General features: G+C 31.0%; 1 long non-coding RNA gene and 1 other non-coding gene across 2 annotated transcripts in view; one reads left to right on the top strand and one right to left on the bottom strand.

Annotated features, from left to right (window-relative positions):
• Positions 1-12,245, top strand: part of LOC143257953 (uncharacterized) — a 53,155-nt gene that overhangs the window by 6,875 nt on the left and 34,035 nt on the right. The window contains exon 2 of the long non-coding RNA XR_013032044.1: positions 2,900-3,003. This is a non-coding gene — a long non-coding RNA (uncharacterized LOC143257953). The remainder of the gene's footprint in view (positions 1-2,899; positions 3,004-12,245) is intronic.
• Positions 6,233-6,305, bottom strand: TRNAT-UGU (transfer RNA threonine (anticodon UGU)). The gene has a single exon. It is a non-coding gene; the product is annotated as a tRNA-Thr (tRNA).

The raw sequence follows: 12,245 nt of genomic DNA, 5'->3' as shown, positions 1-12,245 counted from the left end.
AAAGAGAGATTTACCTTGTTAGAATAAATTTATGTAAGAATTTTCTCTTGTGCACACACTAAAAGCATTAATGTTGATATCTAGATATTTTTTTCTTTTAGCATAAATTAAAGATAAATAAAAAATGTTTTGTTATATTTTATAAAGAAGCTTTGTGATGAACGTAAAAGCATAAGTTTGGTATTAAATGTTTTTTTTTTGTAAAAAATGATTATGTATTAAAATATTGATCACGAAATTTTTAACCCGTGAATTTACAAATCTGGTTTTTCTCCCAAGAATCTTCCAAAGTTTATCAGTGTAAGTGAAATGGATTTTGTGGACGATTAGATATAGATGGCAGAAAATTTACGGACTTCAGATACTCAGTATAAATAAAATTAGTAATGACTTTATATTGGCCGCTGTCTCATACAATGTGATAAAACTAACAGAACCTTTATATGTTATAATATTACATAATAATTTAATTATTAATTTGACATCTTAAGTTCAATATTAACTGCAACCATCAGAGGTATGTAATTTTTTTAATTTAAGAAAATGAAGAAATAAAATTCTAGGTTTATACAAAATATAATAAAACAATGTGATAATGCTTACAAAGGTAAAAATAATCTATTATCGTCCTCAGAACTTCAAAGTTGTTTATTGACCTTTTTATGTGTTTGTTGGAACTGGATGAGAGATTATCTAAAAGGTAAGTAAAAATCATGAAAATAGTTCAACTTACGTGTAACATTCATAAACGTCTCTTCATATTCGTTTGAACAATTCTATGACATATTCGTATTACGATATTTGAGGGTCACTTTGCTTGTGCCATCTCACGAGCAATTATCATATTTCAAAGACATTCTGCTTATTCATATTGCATATAATTGTATTTCTGACTTTATTTAATTATAATTTTTAAGTTATTTTCAATGCCTAGCTAATAATCTGAAATAACGACAGCTATACAGTAACTGAAAGATAGTCTTTGCTGAAACTTCCTTCGTATGAAGATATTTATCAAGATAAAAGTAAGTATATGTAAGTATATTTAGAGTATTTCGCTTATTTTCATTTGTTCAAAATATTAATTAATATATAAACCATTTTTGGTATAAAATTGAAGAAATTTTATTTTTTTGAAATGAAACTCGTAGATACTAAATGGGGTATTTCTACAATTAACACCACAGATATCGAAACCACGTTTCTAGCGTGTACATCCGCAGATATGTCACTTTGTCAATATATGGTCAAACGGTGCAAATATATAAGAGAAAAACTTTAAATTATACTAGAAAAAGTAACTACTTGATAGTACAAATAAATCCGAAAAAGAATATCATAAAATTTTGACGAATAAAACGATGAAAGTTATTACATAAAAATACTTTAAATATACTCTTGTAAATACTTGAGGAAACAAAATAAAACATTATTGTGCACACGATAATCGTTGTGAACACAAGTAGAAACGTTGCCCTACGAGGGTACTTTGTGTCAGCAATTACAAACAGTAAAATTGAAAAGTCATTCAAAAAACTAAAAAAAAGTGAACACTTTCTTTAAAAAAAAAAGAATTTTTTTTTGAAAAGCTGGATGAGAAAGTTGAACTGAAATGTTTTCCCATACGTTTAAAAATACATTCTCTATTTGGTACCAGTATAAGAGCAAGCTTAAAAAGCCATTACTTACAAAGTAACCCATACCTATGGTACACTAAAGGTCATTATATACCAAAATAATCAGGATTATAAAGATAGAAGATGACATTTTTTATTTTTTGTATAATTTTAGAAATATAACCGTTTAATACTAATTCAGAATATTATTAGTTGTTATCATATTGAATCTCACACAAACTCATTAGTGTTTATATGTTTCGAATTTTTATGTAAAGACAAATACGAATGATTATACCTTCCTGAAAAGGGAAAAAGGCAAGTAAAGAGTTATTATGTCGTATATGAAAGTCGGCAGGTAGATCATTAATGTGAAAAATTAAAAACAGCGTTAGTCATACAGTTTTTCAAAAGAAGTATGTTTGTCTTCAGGCGTTTTCTAGCTATAATCGCCTTAATTAAATTATTAGAAGATATCTGTTTCGTTGTCAACTTCATAATGACTTTACAAAACCTATACAATATCCAAAAAAGCGCCATTGCGTACCATGTAGGGCATATTTTTATTTTACTACCTAGCTAATTATTAACTTGCTGTAGCAACTGTATTGTTGTCGCGTGTCATTTCTTTATGTATAGAGGTTCTGCCCAAAAGGACACGACGCTACTTACAGGATCAAATTTTTTTTCACACTGCATAATGGATTTCGGCCATGTTACATAGATGTCTGTTCTATCTCTCACAATAGACATCTTAATCCCGTACTGTTTGAGCAGAAGTTTTTGATTCTAGACGAAAGTGAAACAGAAATATTGTAGCAATATATTTAGTTAGAAATTATTTAGATTCAGATAAAGTATGCAGCATCGACATCCAAACAGAGTTTAGTGTGGTTAAAGTGGAGACCCACTGTGGCAAAACGGTATTATTCCGCATTTTCAACTCTCAAAACCGAGTTCAATACCCGTGATATAGCTCTGTCTTTAACTGCAAAGAAATATCCATTACACTGAAAAGCTGCACACTCCACAAGGTTGGGAACGTTAATTAATAATTATTATGTCGGAAGTATTTCGCCCTATTCTGATATATTTTGTGTCGGAACATTTCTGTATGTATCCTTCTATCAGTGTGATGGATATTTCTTTATACATATATGTTAGATATATATGTATACATGTATAAGTGCATCTTAAAAAATACATGTGGCCATCTACATCATTTTTCTATGTTTTATACAAAGCGTAGTTACTGACGTTTACTTTTTGTGTGCTCTCCACAGTGTCACAGTGGTATGACTGCGGACAAAGACACCTGAAAACCTGGTTTCATTACCCGTGGTAGGCAGAGCTCAGATAGTCCTTTGAGTAGGAAATCATAAGCAAGGTAAAAGGTTCTTTAAAAATTCAGTTGAGTCACAACTGCTTATTTTGAGTTTATTTTGTACAAACATTTTGAACAAATTAACACTATGTTTTGTAGAAATGAACACCTGTGTAGAAGCTAAAAGAATAAATGCTAATCAATACAAAGCTTTTTTATAAAATTCTAGAAAACATTTTATTATTTATGTATCTTTGTTGATTGTAATGGCGTAAGTTTAAGCTTAAATATTTTTAAAAAAATGTATGTGTTTAAAAAACTGATCATGAAACTTACAACCCGTGGCATGATAAATATGATTTTTCTACCAATAATTTCCCAAATATTATTAGCGTAAGTGAAATAGATTTTGTCCACGATTATGTATAGATGGCAGAATATTTACGGATTTCAGATATTCAGTATAAATAAATTAGACCAGTAATGATTTCATATCGACTACTGTCTAATATAGTGTCATAAAACTACCAGTATTTTTATATTTTATAATCATACATAATAATGTATTTATTAATTTCACATCTTAAGTTCAATAATAGCTGCGACCTACATAGGTATGTATTTTTTATTAATTTCGGGCGAAAAGCAATTACATTAGTCAATCAAATACGGAATATTTAACAATATGAAAAAATAAAATTATCGGTTTATACAAAAGCGTAGATAAATCAAAACATAATAAAACAAAACAATAATGAATATCCAATATACTTTTGAACTAATGTTAATAAATCTTTCGAAGATAATAGCTATAAAAGAGTGAAATTTCAACTGACAAAAGATGCAAGTGATGAAATCGAAAATAAAAAAAGTATATGTATAAGTGATGAAATGGTTACTCTTGAGACAGAATTTCATAGATAAACAATAACGTGCAAACAAAAGTACAAATAAATAATCTATAATCATACTGAGGGCTGCAAAGTTGTGTAGTGAAGTCATTAAACGTTTGCTGAAGTAATGTTTAGGAACTGGATATTGCATTATCTGAAAAGTAGGTAAGAATTATAAAAATATTTTAACTTACGTGTAGTAAATATAAACGTCTCTCCACATTCGTTTGAACAATTCTGTCGCTTATTCGCGTTATAATGTTTGTACATCACTTTGCTGGTGCCATCTCACGAAGAATTAACATTCTCCGTGATGTCGAGAAAACCCACTTGTAGAAAAATATATATGTAAAAACGGCTCCTTTGTGTTCAGAAAATATTTTACGTACGGAACAAACAACGTTTCGACCTTCGGTCATCGTCAGGTTCACAAAGAAAGAAAGAGGTAACTGACCGGAAGCTGACCACATGTTTGAAAGGGGTTGTATAACCGAGTGTCGGAATGTAGAGGGCGGTGTTAGATATTTGAATATATATATATATATATATATTATTTTAAAGTTAAGCACACAGAGATTCAATGAGCTATATATACTCTGTTCATCATGAACATCGAATCCCGGCGTCTAGCGTATAAATCCGTAGAAATGCCGCTGTAACTCTGTCCCATAACACTGAAGGAGCATGATTTTAGCATGATTTAATTGTATGTTCTTCAAACTTCATGTATGCAGAACATTTATCTAAAAGTCTAATTAGTGCTACTATGACAGCGAGTTTAAAAATCGACTACATGACCAGTAACTCAAACATATGGTACACTAATGATCAGGATTTTAAATCTTGTACATTATATTTTTTATTTTATGTATAATTTGAGAAATATAATTTTTCAATCTCAAGTGAGAATGTTATTAGTTTTTATTGTATTATATATAACACATAGGACACCAATCTTTATTAGTATTAGATAAAAACGTGAAGTTAAATATCAGATGTTTATTCCATCCTTCCTTGTTTTTACAGATGAAAACAAGTACATCTGTTATTACGTTAGTGTTAACATTCATTAAAGAAAGGTACACTTTTAAAGATGTTACGTAGGTCAGTTGGGGCTTGTCATTAGTCATGCCCTAATGTCTTCTCGAAAATAAATTTAGCCAACGTTTTACGGAAATGACCTTCTTTTCTAAAATATGTAATATTTAGGAAATTCAGAATAGGGATTTGTAATTTGGGAAAATAATGTGAATAATATGTCTCACACTAGTTGTTACTTTTCGCAATCGAATTTTTACTTTACACAATTGGTCCATTTTGTGTATTATTGATGGTTGCAGTTCCACTTTCCAAATTGACAAGCTGCAAAAATATTGTTGGCCACATATTTGTTCTAGTCATATTGACATGCGTATACATTTAACACAAATGTAAGACGTGTCGTAAATTATATTCTACTAAGTATTTTTGATATTTCTTATAATTCTTTTTTTTCAGTCACAGTTAATGAGCAACTCACCAGATTTTCTCTCAGAGTGACATTCTGCAAATTCTGCAAGGTAGAAAACATGTTAATTGCCAATTATGAGTTGATTATATTAATATACTCCCCCGTTCCCTGCTGATATAGTTTGCTTCGAAATAGTTCTATGACTCCCTTCTATTGTGACAGATGCTTGATTAGAGTAAACATTAAAGCTACACAAAAGGCTACCTATGCTCTGCTTATTACGTATATCGATATCATGTTTCCAGCTTTCTCTGCCCGGAGACACAGAGCTGTACCACAAGGAGATCGGGGTATTCACTGTGACAATGCTGAACTTTGAATGTTTGTCACTGCTTCACAGTCATTGTGATACTAAATATTTTCTAACTAAGTATGTTGGTACAAAATGTCTTTCGTCTAGAATCGTCATCTTCTGCATACAAGGTTTTTTTTTACTCTTTATAGTCAGGTTCACACGTTTGTGGGACGTTTATGTAACATGGCTGAACTCGATCTTGCAGTGGTGAAAAAAGCAAAAATACTGAGATCCAGTTCCTAGCGTCGTGTCCAAAAGATTTGAAACACTATACATAAAAAACGATACGCGATAACAATACAAGTTGCAACAAAAAGCTAATAATTTGCTTAGTAGTAAATTAACGGTGAAATTGTGCGTTTTGTGATATTGTCCAGATTTTAAAAGAATACAGACATTTTTGATGTATTCCGTAATCTAAGAATATTGAATAATAAAGTACAGACATCTTATAGTATTATCAACTATTACCGTGGTTTGTGATAATTAGAAACAATTTTCTTTGACAGCGACAAATTATAAAGATTTTCTGTGAAAAATAATGCATCGCAGTTTTTACTTAAATGAAACGCTTAATATATCTTTTGATATGTAAAGCCACAGTGAGTTTCGAACTCACGACCCCTGGTTTACAAAACCAGTGCTCTACCACTGAGATATGGTAGCTTACAAAACAACATTTACGTAAAGCATAGTTCAATCATCTTAAGATGCTTTTTTGGAACGCTATATTTTGTTTAATTTGCAACGAAGTTAATATTTTCCAATGATATGTTTCTCCCCATAATACGGATATTCGATATGACTGAAAAGTTACCCTTTCGCAGGATAGCCTTTCTTACATCAAGAATAGTAAAGAACTTTGAGAAAATCGGTCTGTGTTTCAGCTAAAGTGTTTTGTTAACTAAAACTTAACTAAAGTTAAGTGTTTTGTTCTTTTATTATCGTCTTATTACCATATTTATTATGACCACCAAAAACCAGGGTATACAAATTACCGTTAAAATGACTGGAAGAATGTCATGATTGTAAATAAGTCGTGAGAAAGTTAAAATAGGAGGATAACGGTAATGTAACTAAATGTTTCGTAAGTAAGAGTATATCAGAGCGCAGTAAAGAACACCTTGAAATTTGTTGTTTCTTGTGTGTGTGTGTGTTGTTGTTTTAAGTACGAGATTTTGACTCACCGTTTAATTCTCTCTTGATCAGTTGAAGGTTTTTTTATTACTTTTTTAAATACATCTTCAAAGTATGTTTGTTTGCAATTTAAGGTTTGTTTGTTTTGAATTAAGTACTAAAGTATGTCAAGAAAATTACTTCAAAACAGTGTTTGTTTGGAACTAAAAATCTAAATAGGTAGCTAATTTTGTTATTGTAGGTTGTATTTTTTAAGATGTGAAATTACATATTCTGGCAAAAACATTCGCCAAACTATTGTATAGTATTGACATCTCATTAAAAAGAAATGGATGTATTTCAATAAAACAATTCTCAAAAACACTTCCAAAATGATTGGAAAGCACATAAGATAAATTTATTCGATAAAATTGTTTGAATATAAAACAAAATAAATTATAACAATTCAATTCATGTGAAGATAAAACTTAGAGTAATTGCCGACAATTGACACATCGCTAAAAAATTCTTCAATATTTATAAAAATTAGATAAATTTTGGTGGTAGACTTCAGTTGCTTACCGTTTTGATGTCTTATAGTTTATCAGAAAGTGTGCAGTTATGTTTTATTGAAGGAACGCAAAATTTGCATAAAGTTCATTATTTATGCATAGCAATGCAAGATGAAATTTTAGTTTTTAAAACTAGTGTCAATGACAATGGAGGTAATACATTGACCTGGATCCAATTTCGTGGAGTGGGTATTACGAAGTGAACGATTAATCGAGAATTTTCTGTGTTGTCGGAGTTATTCAGTGTTTTGTTGTCCCTCTGGCTCGAACATTCTATGATCAGAAGTCACCTATATATTTAAACTACAAAAACTAAAAGTTAACAAAGCACGACTGCGTGAGATATAAGTGATACAACTGCGTGTACAATACGAATATCTTCACCATCTTACAAGGCGGGTTTCTTCCCTTTATTTTCTATTAACATCAAATGGGGTCATTGGTGTGAAGAACCAAGATTTTAATAATATATAACTGTCCAAGCCGTCTTTTTGAGTACATATAGTACAAATGGGAAACAAAGAATACGGCTACCTCTTATACTGCCCGGCATGACAATGTGGTTAAGGCACTCTACTGATGATCGGTGGGTCGAATCCCTGTCTGAAACGCACTCGCTTTTTTAGCCGTATGGGCATCATATTGTGAGAGTTAATCCCACTATTTTTTTGTAAAATCGACGTAGCCCAAGAGTTGGCGGTGAGTAGTGAAGACTAGCTGTCTTCCATTTCGTATTTCGTCGCTAAAGTAAGGCCGACTAATGTATCGGACACGGCATTGTTGAAAGGATCACAGTTTTATTTTTTTTAATCATTGCATGATCGATTTCGGCCATGTTACATAAACGTTTGAAGCTTTACACAAACGTCTTACATAATTATCTTTACAGTGATATCAAAGCATTACTTTAAAATACAACACCTAGCTCATTTTTGGGCATTGGGTGAGCAGTCAGAGTAATTACTTTTTGTAAGTATCTAATTACATCCAACACTGCTTGATTAGATATTTATGGATACTGCAGATAGAGTAGAAGTCCTTGAGGCTGACAGTAACAAGTAGCAAACTCTGTGTGAACAGAAGATTGCAGTGAGATAGTAATATTGTATCCATATATTATATTGAAAAAATATTTAGTTGCAGATATAGTATGCAGCAGTGACAACTAAACAGAGTTTAGTGTCGTTATAATGGTGTCCCACATTGGCACTTTGATACGTCTCGGACATATAACGCAAGAAAACGGTTTCGATTGTCATTTTGGTAGTTTTGTGATAAAGTACAAACAAACATTCGTCACAGTGAAGGAAAGCCGTAGAAGTATTATGATCCACACTGGGATTCTAAAATTGAAAGGAGCGGATTATATAGATCTACTCAACTCTTAATTGTTATTTAACATATTTTCCTTATTATTTATGTTTTGATAAATCAAATCTTTTCTTATGAGTGAAAGAAAAGAAATTATACAAGTGTTCTTCCAAGCAAGTCACCATTTCAGTTTATTAGTGTTTTATATTGTGGAAATTCTAATTTCTTTATAGAAATGCAACAACTACTTTAAATTCTCAATAAGTTTTGTTGTTAAAAAGTGTCAGTGATACAACTCCCTTAAATGATTCACAAAGACAAATGTCTCTATCACGTATAAAATGTAATGAAGAAGCTTAACAAGATGGAACGAAACAACTATATATTTACTTAAGAAACATTCAAGTGAATATCTTTGAGATACAGGTTATTGTCAGCGCAAATGAGTGACATGCTAAATTCATCACATTCCCTGGAAAATTGGAATGATCGACTATAACTCCCTGTGGAGTGTGGCTAGATTGCTGAGAGAGAACTTTACAATCGTTTATATAAAGAGAAAATAGGAAATATATATACTGAAATGTTTGCTGAAAATTGTTTGTTGCACTCTGGACTTATTTGTATGTTCAAGGGTTAATCAATTTCAACAATTTACACGACCTTTTTCTCTTCACATCAACAACCATTTTAATAATGGTGTAAAATGTACATGTTATTATCTAAATGGATAGGTAAATAAAAAAGTGTTTATGTATTTTATTTAAAAACATATGTCATTTAGTGAATCTCTTAATCATGTTGAAAATAAAAAGTGAAATTTGTTAATGATATAGATGAGAACGAATTTAAAGGCATGATCGAAGAAGATGATGTTGACATTGTGGTGAACAAGTTACTCAAGTTATCGAAGCTGCTTTCGGTTTCTAAAAGTAATGCTAACAGAATTGGAAGAGGTATTTATTTTGTCTCTATTTTCCAGGATCAATGGAAAATGTTACTATCACAAAATACACCCAGAAACCCGATTTTTTTTATAAAGTGAACCCTGAACGGGGGGTATACATCAGACGACCATTATAAGCATATTTATTAGTTATGTGCTTAATGTACAGTACCTGAGACATCATGCGTTTCTAACATCATGACCTAAAATATGAAGCATGAACAGAAAGTAATAAGCATTTCTTAATCTATAAGTGTGTGTGTTTTCATAGTATAGCCATAAAACAATATATGTAAAAACGGCTCGTTTGGGTTGAGAAAATATTTTACGTAGAGGAGCGTACAACGTTTCGACCTTCTTCGGTCAACGTCAGTTTCACAAAGGAAGAAAGAGGTAACTGACCGGAAGCTGACCACTTGTTTGAAAGGGGTTGTGCAACTGAGTGTCGGAATGTAGGGAGGGCGGTGTTATATTTCAGAAATATAATTTTTCAATCTCAAGTGAGAATGTTATTAGTTTTTATTGTATTATATATAACAAAAAGGACACCAATCTTTATCAGTATTAGATAAAAACGTGAAGTTAAATATCAGATGTTTATTCCATCCCTCCTTGTTTTTACAGATAAGTTAGTACATCATATATGAAGGTCATTATTTATGTCATTAAAATAGTTATATTCCTTTATTCTTTAACTTTGAAAGTGAAAAATTAAAAACAGTGTCTGTTATGTAGTATTTCAAAAGAAGTATGTTTAGTTTCAAACATTTTCTATCTACGATCGTTCTTATTTAACTATCAGCTGATATCTGTTTCATCATCATCTTCATAATAACCTGAGTTATCAATACACAGAGTTGTTATTGTCATTGCATGGGTGCACCAGGTCTTCCTGGGATAGTATTTTCTCAGCTACAGGAACTATTGCAAGACTGGTTATTATTGAAACATAAACAGTCCTGGGAATTTTCTACTTTATAGTCACGCTATTAACAAGATCGCTGGATATTTAGGTGTATCTATATCTTTCTGACTGGATAATTTACTGACTGGACAACAGTTAGTTGTCTTGCCAGTGTTCTGATTTACAGTCACACATGTAATAGAAACACTATATACACGTTCATCTGTACATCTCTTTATGAGGCTGTAAAAACACAAAACTGAGTTGTCTCTCACGGTTTTATGGCTTACAGTCACACAATTCGCGGTACCAAGTTTGTTTGTATATGTTTTTTTTACGTGCTTGTCAACAACGATTTGACCTGCAACTTTTGAGATATTGAAATGATTGCCGCTTTTTCAGGATTTAATCTCTCATTTCGAAATTTGTGTGACATATGAGAACTTCTCATTATTAAAATGGTGGAAATAAGCCTTGCAATTTTAACATATCAAGGACAATTCGTGTGTTTCATTTGATCACAAAATATGTACATATTCAAAAAGCTTGAATGGAATTTGAAGAACGTGTTCACCACAATGTCAAGATAATTTTTTTTCGGTCATGCGTTTAAATTGGTTCTGAGATATATCGAAAATAAATTCTAACTTATATCAGTTGAAATACTATACTTTTCACTGTTATCAAGAGATATCCTAAACGAAAATAGCTTGGACACAAACGATATCTAAATAAACGTCTTTATTTAGATATTCATTTAAGCATAACGTCTTCGTCTTTATACCACGATTATAATAATTGTTGATATGAAGTAAAGAGGACAGTGTAAATCGTTAATTAACGCTAGAAAATACAAAAGAGTCGAGATTGCTACGAATAATTTTCAGAAGACTTTCCAGTATATTTGTTTCCTCTTTATATAAACAGGGGTAAAGTTTTCTCTGAGGCATAAACAGTCGATAATTCTACTTTTCAAAGGAACGTGAATGTCACAAATTCCAACTGATGAATGTGGGATCGTCCCAATAGAAACGAACGATAATCTGTATCTCCAATACATTTACTTGAATGGTAGTTTTTTAAAGAAAATACCAGTAATTAACGATATGGTTTATCTCGTTGTTTCTTGATAAGCTTTTCCAAAATATTGTTTACGTAATGGAAGCATTTGTCTTGCTAAAACATTTAACTGACATGTGTTACTGACAATTTTCTACAGTATTGAGAATTTAAACTGGGAAAATGCAGTTCTCTCCTCTAATAAATTGAGAATTTGCACAATGTGAAACACTGATAAACTGAAATGGTTGAGACACTTTTTAATTTTTGTATTTTCACTCTTAAGGTAAACGGTAATTAAAATATTTGATTTATATCGTCGTAAATAATAACAAAAACATTTTAGAGCAATTCGTTGGCAAATTGAAACTTAGCAATATTTCAATTCGTCTATGATACCTGGTTTGAAACTAACAATCAAACCACATCATATAGGAATAGGATAGAAAACGTCATGAAGTTAAAACTTTGCTTAGAAACTGTGATTCACCACTTTTTGTTAGATCTGACACTAAACATAACAAACAATGGTTAAATAGTTATCAATCTCGAATTCTAATAAGAGATTAATAAAATAGGACTCACATTATAATAATCAATATTATTATAATATTGGTTTCGGATGTAGAGTTCTAAGGCTATCTTGCAGGCTTCAGTGGTTGGAGCTTCTGTAAACAGGGATATAACATCGAAACTGGT

Source organism: Tachypleus tridentatus, chromosome 7, assembly GCF_004210375.1.
Source record: "Tachypleus tridentatus isolate NWPU-2018 chromosome 7, ASM421037v1, whole genome shotgun sequence".
NCBI lineage: Eukaryota > Metazoa > Arthropoda > Merostomata > Xiphosura > Limulidae > Tachypleus > Tachypleus tridentatus.
This window is presented reverse-complemented; position numbering and strand designations above follow the sequence as displayed.